This window comes from Lipotes vexillifer, unplaced genomic scaffold (assembly GCF_000442215.2).
Source record: "Lipotes vexillifer unplaced genomic scaffold, Lipotes_vexillifer_v1.1 scaffold444, whole genome shotgun sequence".
Lineage (NCBI taxonomy): Eukaryota > Metazoa > Chordata > Mammalia > Artiodactyla > Lipotidae > Lipotes > Lipotes vexillifer.
In genome coordinates, this window is record NW_006793488.1 from 857202 (window position 1) to 874317 (window position 17116).

A 17116-nucleotide genomic window follows, 5' to 3' on the forward strand; every position below is an offset into this window, starting at 1 on the left:
TTTCCCTCTTGTCTCTGACAGCAGCTGGGACATTTCTTCACTTGGAAGGATATTTTTGGGCCCATGTGCATAACCCAGGGTTCTCTCTGTCTCTCTTTCTCAGTCCTTAACCTTTTCTGAGAAGTAAGGTACCACGTTCCAGGGATTAGGAGGTAGACATCGCTGAGGGGCCGTTATTTTGCCTTCTCAAAAGCATTCATTTGATTTAGGTGTGCTGGGTGTTGAGGAGATTTTCTTTAGAACTTTGAGCTTTTCCATGAACAGAAAATATCCTCGTAAAGCCTCTAGCCTTACCCTTGTGATATTTAAGAGCTTCAGCGCTTGCCATTTCTTGGAGAACTCCTTTAAGTTTTAGTAAACTCTCAAAGAACATTATTACCCTCCCCGCCGAGCTTTACGCAGAGCCCGAATACCATTATTTTATTCCTCACACTGCTTGCCTTAGCATCATTGACTATAATGGGCCCTGCTTTTCCTCGTGGCATACTTTTATATTCTTTCTGTTAGGTCTTTGCGAGAGGGCACAGATGATAAATTTTTCCTGTTTTTCCAGAAGGAAAAAGAAGTCTCCAGCAGAGGGAAAGCATTTCCTCACTAACTTTCTATTTTGTTTCCCTAGACTTTCAAATTTTTATACAGTCCTTGCATCGTGATTTTTCCATAAGGACATATTTGAACAGAACTGTTTGTGCAATTTCCTTGCATCTTCCCTTCACGTCATGAATATCACCATAGATTTTAAAAAATATTCAAGAAGAAACATACCCAATGTGTTTCCCTTTATAGTCACTGGATTTTTGCACAGTTGATGCAATTTAGCCATTAAGAAACTGAAATAATTGGATTTCAAAACAGCTGAGTTGACAAATACATTGATAATCTGACCAATTTTGGGTTGTGTAACATCCAGAGGTTTTAAGAGCTGACATTAAAGAAAGGAAAAAAAATCCTGCATGTATCAATTTAGTTAATTAAAAGACCCTAAATTTCAGTTCCCATTTCTGGTCATGTACAAAATTTACCCATGGTGTTGTCTCTTTTTTACATTTGAGAACAATTCAATGAAGTTTGCTTTTTTTGAATAGGGAAGTGTTTAAACTATAATATCAAGTGAAAAAGAGACTCCAAACCAACTCATACAATGCCAACCTTTGTGTCATTTCTGGTATGATCAACAAGCGTGGGAGTGTTATCCCATGTAATCAGCATAACAACACAAGTAACATGACTTATACACCATTTGGTTATATTGTCACTACCTGAATAGTCAATCAGAAGTAAGCATTCTACATAACTTTGGGTAAAAAGTCTTCTTATGGTGCTTTATATGTTGAAATTCCATTGTCAGCTGATGTACAAATAAATATTTATTATTTCAAGAGTAAAATCCTGCATTACTAATGATTCCTTTGGCAACTCTTAATTTCACGTACGAAAATGATTATTCAAAGGTTTCCAGTTAACCAAGCTGATGTGCCGTGAGCCTGTGAGCATCTGAGATTCGAGGAGGTGAAAGAGACAAGACAACCAGATGCAGACACGATCCTGGGTGGATCTGGCTCAGAGAGAAAATGGCTGTGAGAGATATTACGGGGACCATTTAGCCTTCTCATCTGAAGGCGTTGACTTTTTTCTTTGCTGGGACCTCCAAGGTGACTATCATTCCTAATTAGAGACTCACTAATCATGCAAATGATTATCACAGAGAAAAAAAAATAAGGCTAAGTTACTGCCCACAAGAGAGGAATTTGGGAACCACAAGATGGTAACAATACTTGACACTGATAGATCACTCTGGAAAGAAAGATTATAAAGTCCTAATAGCTCATAAAAATCAGCGTGTTCTCCACAGAAAACAACAGGAAAGAGAAGATTGTCACAAGGCTGCTTTTTCTTTTTTTGCCTACTCTAAGACATTTGAATCATCAGATTTCCCGTATTACTAACTTACACCACATGAGGCATTCATCCTATGATGGCAGAGCTCCAAAACGTTCTTAGAAAGTGGTTCAGAAGGGAAGGGAGTAATCGCTTCCTCGGTTCAGGTTTGGAGCTCTGCTAAGAGCCCCATCTCTAGGACTCAGTCTACACTTTCTGCCTGACTCCCTGGGAGAAGGTTCTAATGAGCCGGACCAGGAACATGAGGCAGCAAAGCCCTTCGACGCACCATGAGTTTAAAAGTCCTTTAATGGAAGTCCTTTAAAGTGGCTTCCCTGGTGGCACAGTCGTTGAGAATCTGCCTGCCAATGCAGGGGACATGGGTTTGAGCCCTGGTCTGGGAAGATCCCACATGCCATGGAGCAACTAAGCCCCTGCACCACAACTACTGAGCCTGCGCTGTAGAGCCCACAGGCCACAACTACTGAGCCCATGTGCCACAACTACTGAAGCCCGTGTGCCTAGAGCCTGTGTTCCACAACAAGAGAAGCCACCGCAATGAAAAGCCCGTGCACCGCAATGAAGAGTAGACCCCGCTCGCCACAACTAGGGGGAACCCGGGCACGGCGGCAAAGATCCAATGCAGCCAAAAATAAATAAATAAATAAGTTTATTTTTTAAAAAGTCCATTAAAGTAGCATGCATGTTCCCTCACTCTTCACTGTGGGACACGGAGATATTGGGCTGTTTGCTTATTCATTCATTCGTCATTCATTTACATTCATTGATTCATGCCCTCAGTAGTCAGTATTAAGTTTCTTCTCTATGCAAAGATCCTAGCCAAGACTGTAGGTATGGAAACATGTATGAGAGATGGGCTCTGCTTACAATAACAGCCAGGCAGGTCCCAGCCACCTTAATTAATTAATTCAGCACATGCTGATTGTCTACTTTAGATCAGGCAATGTTCTAGAAGCTTCTTTCCTAGTTGGGGTGATTGGTCAGCAATTAAACAACACCTTAAAAAGGGTGTTTCACAAGGAAATGAACAAGGAAAATGAACCTAGTATGAGCCATGTAATTGTGTGATTCCACCAAGTGGAGCTTAAAATACATTATCTCGTGGAGACATTTTTAGCAGCATGTTAAAGCCAACCTATAAAACCTTTTAAAGCCACCATGCCTGAGTTATTAAACCAAGTTCCCAAATCACCAACCAACTACTAAATGCATCATTGGGCTCTGGCGGAGTTCTTCAGCCTTGGCACTATTGACATTTTAGGCTAGACAGTTCTTTGTTGCGGGGCCTGCCTTGTGCACTGTAGGATGTCTAGCAGCATCCTTGGCCTCTGTGCACTAGACCCCAGTAGCACCCCTTCTCCAGATGTGGCAATCCAAACTATCTCCAGAAATTGCCAAATGTCTCTTGGGAGCAAAGCTGGCCCTGGCTGAGAAGCACTGATCTATGGGGAAAGTGTTCCAAATTTCAAGTAGGAACCCTAGAAACACACATCCTCTCCCTCTCCAACGTCCTTACCCAGAAGTCTCAAGGAGCTTCTGTTCCCCCCTGCTCCCACTTGCCCTTCTCCTGTCTCTGGTCAGGGAACTAGATCCCGCTTGCATGCCTCCACTAACAGCCAACACAGTGAAATAAATGAATGAATGAAAGAATGAATAAATAAATAAATAAATATTTTTAAAAAATTCACCCAGGACATTGGGAAGCACAGCCAAGGTGAAACGCCCCCGCCCCCCGGGTTGGGGGAGGGGAGCAAGTTGTCAAAGAGGAAGCAACAGCACCCCCCAGAGGCCACGCCAGTGGTGACAGAAACAATCTCCCAGAGACTCTCAAGGGAGCAGTGAATCTCCCGGAAGTCAGGTAGATGAGGTAGATGGGGTCTCCATCCCATGGAAATTCTCCCTTCTTTGCCAACTCTGAAGGACCAGGGTTTGACTTTACTTAGGAGAGTAGCAGTTTGCTACATGTGCTTATATCATATTACAAAGAAAGACAGATCTCTCACTGGGATGATATTTGTTAAAAAATAAATGTATGGGGCTTCCCTGGTGGCGCAGTGGTTGAGAGTCCGCCTGCCGATGCAGGGGACGCGGGTTCATGCCCCGGTCTGGGAGGATCCCACGTGCCGCGGAGCGGCTGAGCCCGTGAGCCATGGCCGCGGAGCCTGCGCGTCGGGAGCCTGTGCTCCGCAACGGGAGGGGCCACAACAGTGGGAGGCCCGCGTACCGCAAAAAAAACACAAAAAACAAAAAAACAGTGAAATGTAATAGACTATTATATATATATATATATATATATATGAGGTATTTCTAAGATAGTATGGTTTCCCACAAAGTGAAAATTAATATATAAATACCACCTTACCCTTGACATGCTCCGTGTTTGTGCAGGTGCCATCTGGTCAGGGGCTTGGGCCCAGTGGTGGTTTTGGGCTGTGTAGTACCTTCTGGACTCTTCTCCTGTAATCAGTTATCATTTCTGGGGCTGTTGACTGTGGGGTGCAGTTGGTCAGAAACCCACCTTTGCCCCAGCACCAAGCTCACCCAGGAGGAACCAGCCAGCCCAACACTGCCGAGCAGTTACGCCCTGTGCAGCTCACAGGGAGGGACCAAAGGGGGAGGCCCGGAGGTGAAGCTCAGCCTCTTAAGTAGAGAGAGAGCTACACAGAGTGTCTGTCTGCCCAATGCCTGGGAAACAGCTTTGCCCTGGGATGTTGAAACTTAGAGGAGGCAACAGTGTTGATAAGAATTTATTAAATTGTGCAAGTGGCAAGTGCTGTAAAAAAAGAAACACACATCCAGGCAATGTGATAGTGCCTGTTTGCTAGGGAGGATTTCGAGGGAAGGTGCTTATCACTTGGCGATGGAAGATCAGAGAAGGTATCTGGGAAGAGGTGATATCGAGATTGAAACGAAATGACAAGAAGGAATATTCTATGCAAAGATTTTGGGGAGAGGCAGAGGAAATCATGAGTACAAAGGCATTAAGGCTGACAAGCCTGGGGCATCTGGGGCCGAGAAATTGCTGGAAGGAAGTGAGGTCAGAGAATAAGGCAGATGTTGGGTCAAGTAGGGACAGGCATTTTATAGAAACAGCAAATGAAAATCCAAACCCTGACGGGTCCTCGCATCTCTTTGCTTCCCTTCCCTGTAGCAGACATACATCTGTGATTTGGTATTTTTCACCCCGTTTCATAATGACGCACCTGCTCAGAAATCACTGTGTGTGTTACTGAGCCAACTCCTTTCTTTTCATGTTGACAGCTTTATTATAAAAAGACCCTAACGGGAGGGGGACAAAGCCAAAAAAGGCTACTCGGGCGTATGTAAGTGTGAGCTTTGGAGTTACCACCTCCCAGAGTTGGATGTTTGGAGGGAAGGGTTAACGGTTTGTGTGTCCTTTGAGTGAGCAGAGAATGGCTCCTTCCCGCCGAGGTGCAAGGCTGCAACAGAGATGGCTGTTTTGTTGTAACTCTGTACTTGTAAAGGAAGAAACACATATTCTTTAAAACAAGCCATTCATCTTGAGAAGATATTTTCTGCATTAATTCTTCTTTCCATCTGCCTCTATTCATAACTGCACACAGGCACACAGCCATCCAAAATAGGTTTGTTTTTCTTCTTAGGGTACACCAGCTTTTCTCCTCTGGTCGTGAACAAGGCAAAGGGAAGCCTGACTGGCTTACTGTATAAATCTTTACATGGAATGACTATAAAACAATTAACATTTTTTTTCTATAAATTGTGTGAAAATCAGTCGCTTTCGTTACGGTCAAAGCTAATAGAAAAGAATATAAAAAAAGAATGTATATATATATATATATATATATATATATATATTGTATAACAGAGTCACTTTGCTGTACAGCAGAAACTAACACAACACTGTAAATCAACTAGACTTCAATTTTTAAAAAAGCTATGTAAGCCTTTATGTTTCCATGTCATTGTTCTCTGTTTGAATACCCCTCCTAGAAGTCAGGAATTGGATCCATTTTGGTTAACCTTGAACAGTGCAACCCAACACACAGGACTGTTCTAAAAGTGCCTGGTGACAGCTCCTGGGCAGAGTGGGACCTGCCCTTCCACCCTCCACGGGCCATTTACCTTAGTTCAGAAGAAGCATTGTGCTCCTGGTGTTAGACTCAGAGGGACTCAGGTACTGGGGATCTGCTATCTAAAATTATTTGAGAATCCATACATTCCACTACTGCCCCACTCCTTTTAAAACCTAACAAGCAGGGCCAATGTGTAGTCTCCACGAAAGAAACAGCATCTTCAGAAGATAAGAGTGGTTGGTGGGAGTGTCTGGTGCTATGACGTGATGTTCTCTGTTCTCTCCCTTCAGCCTAGAATCTCGCAAGGTATGATGACCCTGTCACTGATTATTTCAAAATGGTACAAATCACCAGCTGTTTAAAAACAAGATAAATCCATGTTGTACACCTGAAACTAACATTGTATGTCAACTATATCACAATTTAAAAGTGAGATAAACCCCCAGAGTATGAAAAAATACAGTTGTCCTAGAAGCTGGAATGAAATTTCTGAGGATCCAATCTCTTCCTCCTCTTTGCCCCTCCATCAAAAGGGAAGGACTGAAGTGAGCTTGTTGAAATGGTCAGCTTCAGATTTTCTCAGGGGTGCAGGCTGCAGGGCAACAGCCGCCTGATTGTACTGTTCTGCCTGGGGTTTCGTCACTGTCCAAGCTCATGGCTCTCCCTTTCACAAGCCCTCCCTGGGTCCTGGTTATTAACTTTCTCCATTTGGGGGTTGGATACTTCCAGACTAAGAAGCCTCTTTCAGTGAGTCCTAGATAATTCAATAACCATGACCTTTCTAATTCTAGAAGAATTAATGGGCTGCACTATAGTAAAGTGGACATTTGGACCAGCCGAGTCTAACGTTGGCCCATAGCTCAGGGGTTGGGCTCTGACAGGCCTTGTCTTTTGTTCCTCTTAATCTTATTAACCTCTTTGAATACTCTGGGCATAGGTACAAGCTGATGAGTAGCTCCCACATTTTAGGCAAGGTGGTGAAGGCATGAGGGACAGTACAGTGGACTCTCTGAACCAGGCTACCACGTTGGGACCCTGATTCTGCTCGTCACCATGACGTGGCTTCATTCCCCTGGGATGGAGTTTGCTCACCTGCAGAACAGATCCCAGTAGGACCGACTTTGTGGAAATGTGTAGCAGGTAAATGAGTTAACAATTGAAAAGCAGTTACAACTGTGCCTGACCCGTGTTAGTGCTCAGGGCATTAGCTCTTCTTGTTAGATTTGTTATTCTACAATTAATAAAAAGGGCTCTGATGTGGCAGCCCTTCAGAAGAATTTAGAGTTTTGAACCTATTGCTACTGGACTATGCCTTGAAAGATGAATGTGGGAGCATCTGCTCCTCTGACTTTCTCCAATCACAAATAAGTTGGATATTTTAGCTTTGAGTAGAGGCTTGTCAAATACATACACCTTTATTTCCGTTTCTCTGTTACTGTTCCCAGAGACAAATAACGTCTATGGGCCCTCAGCTCCTCAGTTGCCCTGTCTTTATCTTTTCTTCCAGGACCGGAAGCTCGCAAACTACATTTCCCAGACCCCTTTGCCTACTGCTTCCTGTTAGTTTCTGCCAATGGGAGGCTCTGGTAGGAGGCTGGGAGGTGGGAAGAAAAGCACAGCAGCCTCCGTCGTCACAGTGGCCACGGGCTCTGGGTAATGCCATTTTCTCTTTGGCTCCTTCAGACCTAAGCACTGCAGTGGTTTCCTACTGTCTTTGGGTAACGTCACTTCTTTTCCTCTTCCAGACTTTCTGACACATTTTAACCATTCCCTTGTATTAAGTTACCTCTGTCAGAAACACCTGGACTCTTCTTTTTTTCCTGTTGGGACACACTGATATATTCCCAAACTGCCTCACGGTACCTGCTTCCCGGATGACGGCAATCATGGTTTAAAGTACCTAGATACTTGACAACCCCTTCAAAGTACTTTGCTATTCACTACACAGTGGTTAAATATCAGTAGAGGCAGAGTCCTTTCTTTTTGAGTGTCACAAATAAAACCCATCAAAATTCACGTGGACATATGCACAAACACTGAAGGATAAAATGAAAGAAAATACCAGATGCATTTTATTAGCTATTGCTGCATAACAACACATCCTCAAACAGCAGCTTAACAACAAGAATCTTTTATTATCTTTCACGGTTTCTGTGGGTAAGGGGTTTGAGAGCAGCTCGCTGGGTGGCCCTGGCTCGAGGTCTCCACAAAACTGCAGTCAGAGATCAGCTGGGGCTACAGCCGCATCTGAAGTTCCGACTGTGGCGGGAGGACCCGCTTCCAAGGGGGCTCACTCACGGGGCTGGCAAGTCAGTGCTGGCTGTTGGCAGGAAGATACAGCTCCTTTCAATGTGGGCTTCTCCACAGGGAAGCTTAAGTCGCCTCACTGGCATGGCAACTGGCTTCCCCTAAAGAAAATGATCCGAGAGACTGAGGAGGAAGCTGCCATGCCTTATATGACCGAGCTTTGGAGGTCACGCATCATTACTTCATTCATGTTCTGTTGGTCACACGGGGCCAGCCTTGGTTCGTTGTGCAAAATGACTACACACAGGCATGTAGACCAGCAGTCAAGGGTCCTTGGAGGTCATCCCAGAGGCTGGTCACCGCATGCACTATCATAGTCTACACCTGAGGTGATAAGTGCATGATCCGAGTGAAGAGGAAGCAGGGAGAATTCTCCTCTTCGAACAGGGAAGCAGGAAGGTTATCGATTTCAAGAGTTCCTTGAATGAGAGGGAGGGAATGAAGGGAAGAACATGAGCCTTCCAGGTCTCCCTGCAGCTAGTGAAAGAACACAGCAGCTAATGAAATGTATAGTAAGTTGTTCTGAGAAGCATGACAAGGATATACCAAGGAGGAGTTGCTTCTTTTCTTTTTCTACCCTCCTGTTTTCGCTATTATTCATTCATTTCCTTTTATACACATTGCCAAGGGCATGCCTGTTCCTTTGATTCTAACCACTGGATGGACTCCATGGCATGCATCCAACAATTTTATGCCTCTGCTTTCCCAGGGATAAACTTTCCCAGGCTGCCAGGAAAAAGTTTCTGAGGGAGAAAAAGCATTAGCAAGAAGCAGCCCAGAGATGGGTTGGCATCAGCAATACCTTTCTTTATCCTTCCAAGATTATGATGTACAACTATATATGTGTGAGGCAAGAGGGGCTGGAAATGTTCTTCACTCCATAAATATCTGTGCCGGGTGCAGTGCTAGGCATTGTGGGAGATGCAAAGATGATTGTGACACAGTCCCTGACCTCAAGGTACTTCTGGTTTAAAGACAAAACAGATCAGCAGACAAAATTAAGAACAACAAGAGGCAACAAAGGGGCCACCCAATAATTCTGACTAGGGGGTCAGAGAAAGATTCATGAAAGATGGAGCCTGAAGGAGTCTTGAAGAAAGAGTAGGATATCCATAGGTGGAGGGAGGTGATGGATGGAAGTGCAATGTTTTTCAGACTGGAAGAACTAAGTGAGCAAAGGCATGCAGTTGGGGAGAACATTTCATTTCATGGAGGGGCACAGAGTCCCCTATGGCTGCAGGGTATGGGTGGGGACCCAGAGGGCTCCGGGGGGAGTGGGCAGAGTCTGGCCAGATGAGAAGGGGCCAGATCCTGACGAGTCTTCAGTGCCGTGCAGGCAGCCTGAACCTCTCAGCAATGATTCAGCAGTGGAAAAGAAGTGAAGCTTGTTGAGAAGGGAAATGATGTGATCACATCCATGTAGAAAGAGAAGAGACGCTGAGACCAAAATGCATGTTGCTGGCTGGAGAAATGATGGTTATTTTAATTTTCCCCTTGTGGGTCACCTGCAGTTGCTAATTTTTCTACAGTGAGTGTGGATTCTTGGTAAATTTTAGAATAAAACAGATAAAATAATTTTTATATAGTAAAATATAAATGGGGAAAAGGGAGGAGGCCATTGAGGAGGACGTGTCTGTAGTTGGAAGGGGAGAAGCTGGAGGCCAGCGAGGGGGCTGGGAAGTGAGGGGCTGGCGGAACGGGAAGGAGCGTGCCTCTTTCACACGTTCCTCCAATGTGCCTGCCGTGGGCTGGGCGTTGTTCCGGGAGCTTGATGGAGAAATGGGTCAGCAGTAGGGGGAGAGTAGGATGGATAAGGGGAGGGGGTTATCTTTTAGGCTTCCAGAGATCTGGGTGTGTTTGTAAGCTGAGGGAAAGGAGCATCTGGAGAATGGAATACAAGACGGCAGAGACAGTTTAGTACCTAGGAGGCAAGATGCAAAGAGCAAATTAGAGGGAATAAGGTCAAAGCACCAAGTGCAATGTGTGCGTGTGTTGAGTCTGTGTGTATCTCTGTGTGCCTTAGAGAGAATGCATATGAATTAGAGAGTATATGAATTAGAGAGTATGTCATTATGAATATCTGTGTAAGTGGGTATACATGAATACATTTTGGATTTGAATATACATGTATAGCAATTCCTGAAAATAAAGATTTGAGCCTCTCTTTTCTGCTATCTGTAAAAGTGCCAAAGACTATTTCAGAAAGAGGAAAAAATATACAACACATCCTATAAACAAAGCAATGGAGGAAATGCAGTTGGCCCTCTCATTCTGTTCAAAAGAGCAGGACACAGTGCAAAAAGGAGGGCAGGAGAACGGTTACACAGGAAAACGCACTGGCTCAAGGCTGCTCTGTGAAAGGTAGCAGGAGTGCCTGATACAGACGTGACGGCCCCATGCACTAGGCAGAGAGAACGCCTCCAGAGGCTGACTGGCACCCAGGCGGGGCTGTCACAGCTCCGGAGTGGAGTTGGCGTTGATGGAGGTGCCTTCCACACACCCGAGATGCTCTCTATGCCCTTCAAGGTTGCCTACTGTGAAGAATTAGTGTTTGGCCAGAGTTAAACGAACCCCTTTGCTTGGGATTTTCGCTCCTGCCTGAAGGAGGCACAACTCAGCAGCCTGGGGAGGCAACCAGAGAGCTAGGAGCGGCCCAGAGCCATTTCTCACAGTCGCTCCCCAAAGCTCCGAAGACCCTCCAAGGCAGTGGAAAGATGAGGCAGGCCCAGGGGCAGGAATCTGTCCACCAGGCTGAAGCTAACTATCCGTGCCTGGCCTCGTCCACCAGCTTGCTTGCTTCGTCTAGCTTCTTTCTTACTCAAGAAGAGACTCCCACAGTGGTATCTTGGTGTCAACAGAGCAATTTGTGACTCGATTAAGCCAGATGGACAAGTGTGTCCTTTTCTCTCCTCTCCTCTTTAGCAGGTTTGGCCTATTTTAAGGAGTTTCTTTCCATGTGGAAGGCAGTGCCTGCCTGTGGCCGGTGTGGCTTTGCTTTTTCCTGTGTTTCTCTTACTCACCTCCCTTCCTAGACACCCATAGCAAGCGACTCATTCCAGGAATTCCATAGAGATTGGACCCACTTCCTTCTGTCCTCTGGGTCACGTACGAAGTTGGAAACACCACCACCATTAAAAAAAATCAATCCAACACGTGATTTGTCCAGGTGATAAGGCCTGTAGCTAATTTCAGTTGCTGTGATTTATCAAGAGAATAACCACCTGGTGATACGTTTCATGAATGTCCCATCAAACCATCTATTAGTGTAGATGAACTTTTCATATCTGAGCAGGCGTGCGAGCGACTGGTACAGAACCAAGTAACCCACCTGCGTGTCCATTAAATTACCAGAGGAAAAGGAAGCAAATAGGAGGCTCTTGCAGCTCAAAGGGACACAAAAAGGAGGAGGAGATAGTGAGAAAGTTTCTATGCCAACACATGGTAAAACGTCAACACAACTTTTTGTTTCTTTTCCTTTGAAACTTACCCCCTAATGTCTTCTTTCCTTCACATATACTACTGCCCCCCCCCCCCCCAGGCTGAAATAAAGCTGCCATCACCCCTACCTCCACCCCCCAAAACTCAAAGAAGGGCCCTGAGCAGTTCTCAGCAAACATACATCCTGTACACCCAGGCTCTCTGGATATCTGTAATATAAAAATTAGGATTTGTATGATCTTTCTGTTTGCAACTATAACAAACTACTGTAAACTTGGTGGCTTAAACAATGCAGATTTCTTATCTTTCAGTTAGTTCTGTAGGTCAGAAGTGTGGCATGGGTTTCGCTGGGCTAACATCACTGGCCTGCATGCCTTTCTGAAGACTCTGGGGGAGAATCCATTTCCTTGTCTTTTCCACTTTCTAGAGGCTGCTCAAATTCCTTGGCTTGTGGGCACTTTCCTCCATCCTCAAAGTCAGCAAAGGTGGGTGGAGTCCTGCTCACATCCCCTGACCCCGACCTCTTCTGCTTCCCTCTTGACTCTTAAGAACCCTCGTGAGAATATTGGGCCCTCAGGGGCAACCCAGGATAAGCTCCCTATTCCGAGGTCGGCCCATTAGCAACCTAACTCCATCTGCAGCCTTAAACTCCCCTTTGCCATGTAACTAACATATTCACAGCTTCCAGGGATTAGGACTCTTTTCGAGGCCATTCTACCTATCACAGAACTCATGTTTCTTTGTCATTGCTGTTTTTTTTTTTTACCTCGTGCTCTCTATCTCTCTTTTCGCTCAAAATAGTAATAGAACCAGGAAAGTGAAGTCTTAAAACAGGTTCCTGAAACAGATGCGTGCTCACATTTCAGCTCTGCCTGCTGATTTGGGGCAAATTTCTAACCTTTCTCGAAACCTGTTTCTTATCTGTGAAATAAGGCTAATACAGTAGCCTACAGAGATGGATGCAAAACTGGGATGATGTTGGCCAAGCTTTAGCCTAATGCCTAGCATGTCGTAAGTGCTCAATAAAAGTAAGTTAAATCTTTTAAGAAGCAGGGCAGAGTAAGTGGGGAAGAGACACGAGACAGAATACAATCCAGGTCTCTGTACCCTGAATCCCCCGTCCTCCTGGTTCGCTCCCAGCTGGTCTCATTGGATGGAAAAGAGATGTTCAGCTGTCATCTTTGTGGACCTCTTCCTTCCTCACTCTCCACTGCAGACAGGCCAGGGGATCCAGCTTTGGCACCGGCCCACGGAGCTTCAGGGGGCGTCCCCTAGTGGAAGTGGCCGAGTCCCCACGCCACCTGTCCGTGGTCCCTGGCCAAGCCCGGAGGCATGTGCATTATATTAGAGACAAAGTCAGGGGGTTTCCAGGAGTGATTACGCCTGACTTGGCCCTTGCCGCTGCCCACTGCTTGAGGGAGGGTGACCCAAAGCTTAGCTGGACCTTCCCCAGCATTTGGGTGGTGGTCTTGGGGGGCCTCTGGTGGTGATCAAGGCAGAGAGGGGCCCAGAGCACCCAATGCAGAGCTGGGAAGTATGGCCTTCCAGAAAGCCGCCAGTTACCTACTGGGTTGACAAAACCAAGAAAGTGTTAACATACAGTGTTGATCAGGATGTGGGGAAATGGGCAATCCACACTCTTTGGGAAAGTAATCCAACGTTTTTTAAAAAAAATTAAAAGCACATATACATTTAAAAAATAACAAATAAACACACATACATACCTTCCTGTCCAGCAGTCCAAGTTTGGGGGAATTTAGTCTATCAAAGAATACTAGTACACAATGTTGTTTGAAGAGGAATATTTATCACGACAATATTCGTAGGACATACACACAAAACTTGAAAAGCCTAAACGTCCATCAATGGGTGGAAAATTAAATAAATTGTAGTATGGCTGTCTAAGAAATATTGTGTAACTATTTAAAAGGAGTTATTTGCTTAGCTCTTGATCTTGAAGGATTGGTAGAAGAGAAATATATATCATAATTTTGTAAAACTGAAAAGAAGCCCAGTATGGGTGTATGTCAGGATATGTTTCCATGAGCACGGGGAGAGGTGTGTGAGGACCCATGTGTCTACTACCACTAGTGCAGGCGGGGTTAATGTTCTTCGCTCTATGTATCACTGTATTGCGTGGCGGATTACAATAAATGAATGACTTTGGGGGGTTAAATTTTGAGACAGGAGTTTACTCTAAATGGCGGGGGTGGGGGGATGGGCTAGGGGTGGGGAGGAGAGACTCCAGGAGCAAACCCGTTAGCGGTGAGAAAACCAGGGGCCCCAGATTGGGGGTTCCAAGGCAGGGAGAGCCGGGGGCCCGCCCTGGGCCCTGGCGCCAGCTGGAGCTGGGGTAGGGTCTGCAATCACAGAGCCTGTCCAGAGGCTGACTGAATTCAGGGAGATTATCTAGAGCTTCCTGAGAAGGCTGGAGTGGGCCGGAGTGCTGGGCAGCCTGTAGCAAGAGGAAATTAAGCTGCTGGAGTATAAGGGAGAATTGCTCCACAGTATTAAAGGTCATAAATGAGGTTCTCTCCTCCAGGTTATTCTGAAGAATTCAGGGAGACCCATGGGATTAAGCCTGTTTGGAGGCAGGAGGAAACACGAATAATAATAGCTAACAGTAGGTAAGAGGCATGTAGTGCGAAAGCGCTTCACCCATGTTATCATATTTGACCCAAAGTACAACCCCATGAGGTAGGTATGATCATGCCCATTTTACAGAGGAGGTAACTGAGGCCCGGAGGGGTTAAGAAAGCCACCCGTGGTTATGCGGCTGGTAACAGAAGTCTTCTGGCTCCTGGGTCCTCACTCTAAAGGCATGTCCTTCCAGGGCGAGAATCTGGACAGGAGGTTACACTCCTTGTCTCTCTGCGTCCTTCGGGGGCTGGAGCCGGGAGGCTGCCCGAGCCTGGCTGGGCAGTGCTGGGCCCAGTTTTCTTCTTGGTTTGTTTTATTTATTTTAAATTTATTTTATTGGAGTCTAGTTGATTTACAATGTTGTGTTAGTTTCAGGTGTACAGAACAGTGATTCAGTTATACATATATATATATATATATGTATAACTTTTTAATATTCTTTTTCATTATGGTTTATCACGGGATATTGAACATAGCACCCTGTGCTCTACAGTAGGGCCTGTAGAGCCATTGTTACCCATTCTCTACATGAGAGCTGACGCCTGCTAACCCCGACCTCCCACTCCATCCCTCCCCCAACCCCCTGCCCCTTGGCAACCACCGGTCTGTTCTCTAGGGCCCAGTTGTTTTATGCCGGTTATTTGGGTTTGGGCCCCAGGCTGCCCCCCGCCTCAAAGGCCCTTGGGAGACGCCGCTCTTCTTGGGGGAAAACCCCAAAGTACTTTGCTAGAAAGTTCCCCGACCCCCAGGCCTCCGGAGCGCAGAGCAGAGCAGCCAACCGCTCAGCGCGTGTCCGCACGGCTCTCCGCCCCCCACTTTCTTTTCACTCCAGGGGCGAGGGGCAAGGGCACCAACGCTTTGATTTCCTTTGGTAGGTGTTCGGAAGAAAGGAGAGGCAGCGAACCTTCCCTCGGGTCCCGCGGGACAGAGCGGTAGACTGTTCCGGAGAGTGGACCTCTCCCTGGGACCACCTGCGTCCAGCCTGGCACCGCCAGGGCACAGCCCCTTGTGTGGGGCGGGGAGAGGGAGAGAAGAGTCCAAGGAAGACCCTTCGGGAAGCAGCTCTGCCAGCACCGAGGGAATTTCGGCAAGTGGAAAAGGGGAAGGGCTGCTCTCCGTGTCGTCCATCCGAGTTCCCACGCGTGGGCTCGGCCTGGCCAGCCCCATGGCGCTGCCACCCGTGGGGCCCTCGCCCTCCAGGCTTCAGCCGGAGTGAAAGGATCTCCAGATGCCCAGAAAGAGAATCTATGTGGTGGTCCTTGGGCTGATTCGCTTCCCTGAGGATCCTGAATGAAAACAGGTCCCAGATTCATCTCTAACCTTCACCCCTGTCCACAGCGCTGTCGTCTCCAGTCTAAGATGCCTGCTTTCCTCTCTCCCCTCCGCCTGCCCTGCTTCCGCACCGGTTCTCCCCAACTTTCTCCTCCATTTTCCACGCCCCCGCCCTTCTTCCCTTGCGTGCCTCCTTCCCCCCGTATGTCCACCTCCCAAGCGCCCTGGATTTTGGGGGGCCGAGCCGGGGGCTCTGGACTTGGCCTCTCTGACTTTTTCCTGAGGATAACCAAACATTACACTCCAGTGGACTTCTGTGCCTTGAATCTATTCGGGCAAGGGATGGAGTGGGAGGGCCCTTCCCCGACCCCAGGTCCTCAAGGGCTGGCAGCCTAGCGCGAGTGGGCCACGTGCAAAGCGATGCGCAGAGCTGGAACCGCCGGGCGGAGGTGGTGAGGACGATCCCCTCGGTGCCTGGTACCCAGTCCTCACCGCCCGCACCCCCAAACCCCATCTCAGCGATGGGACGTGACTCGTGCCCACGTTGGTTACTACCTCCCCGAGCTGCGAGCAGGCCTTACCGCGCTGCTGCTTAAAAACCATAACACCAACTAACATATGGAGATGTCATCACGATTAAACAACAAATTATAGTCGAAGACGGCGCGATAATAATCTAAACAATCACTACAACCAGAAGAAAAGTCCTCTACCGAGCCAGGTGCCGCAGCGCTTCCGGGACTCACGGCCCTGCGTCCCTGGGCTGTCTCTCTAAGAGCACTGGAGGGTGTTCCCCGGCCTACCAAAGGGCGAGGGAGCCCCGACACGGCACCCAGATCTCTGGAGGCTCCCCCGGACGATCTGGGACAGGCCGCCCTGGAGGGAGGCCCCACCTGGGAGGCAGCTGGAGCCGCAGCAGGAGGACCAGGGTACTGGAGACCAGAGCGACCGGGCCCGCGTTCCCAATCCCCGCCCCTCTGCCCCTCCCTCAGCCTCGCCTCCTTCCAGATCTCGGAGGAGGTCGTTTTCTAGGAGGGAAGCCTGCGCTGTAAGGGGAGGGGTGTCCTCCTTGTGTCGCGGGGGTCTCCCCACCACCACCACCCCAAAGCCTGGGGAGAACGCCGCGTGCGTTTTCCTTTGGCGAGCAATGGGCCCAGGGGTGCGCGCTGGTTCGCCCCCAGTTTGCGGAGGTAGAAACACGAATAGGAGCGGGGAGGCTATCGAAGCAAGACTGGCCCGAGTAGACCCTCTTTCTCCTCCCCCCCCCCCATCATTAAATAGATTCGTGTTTATAACAGGCTCAGACATTTTAATTTGAATTTCAGGGCTTGAACTCAGGCTAGAATCGTCCCACTTACACTTAGGCCGAAAATTACATTGAAATGAAACGATCAAAACCAAACTCTATGTACCCAAACAGCCAGCGTTCCGGGGTGGGTGGTCACTCCGCGCAGGCAGCGAAGATTTCCTTTGGTCTGGCCTGAGACTGCAGGGTCGGCGGAGGA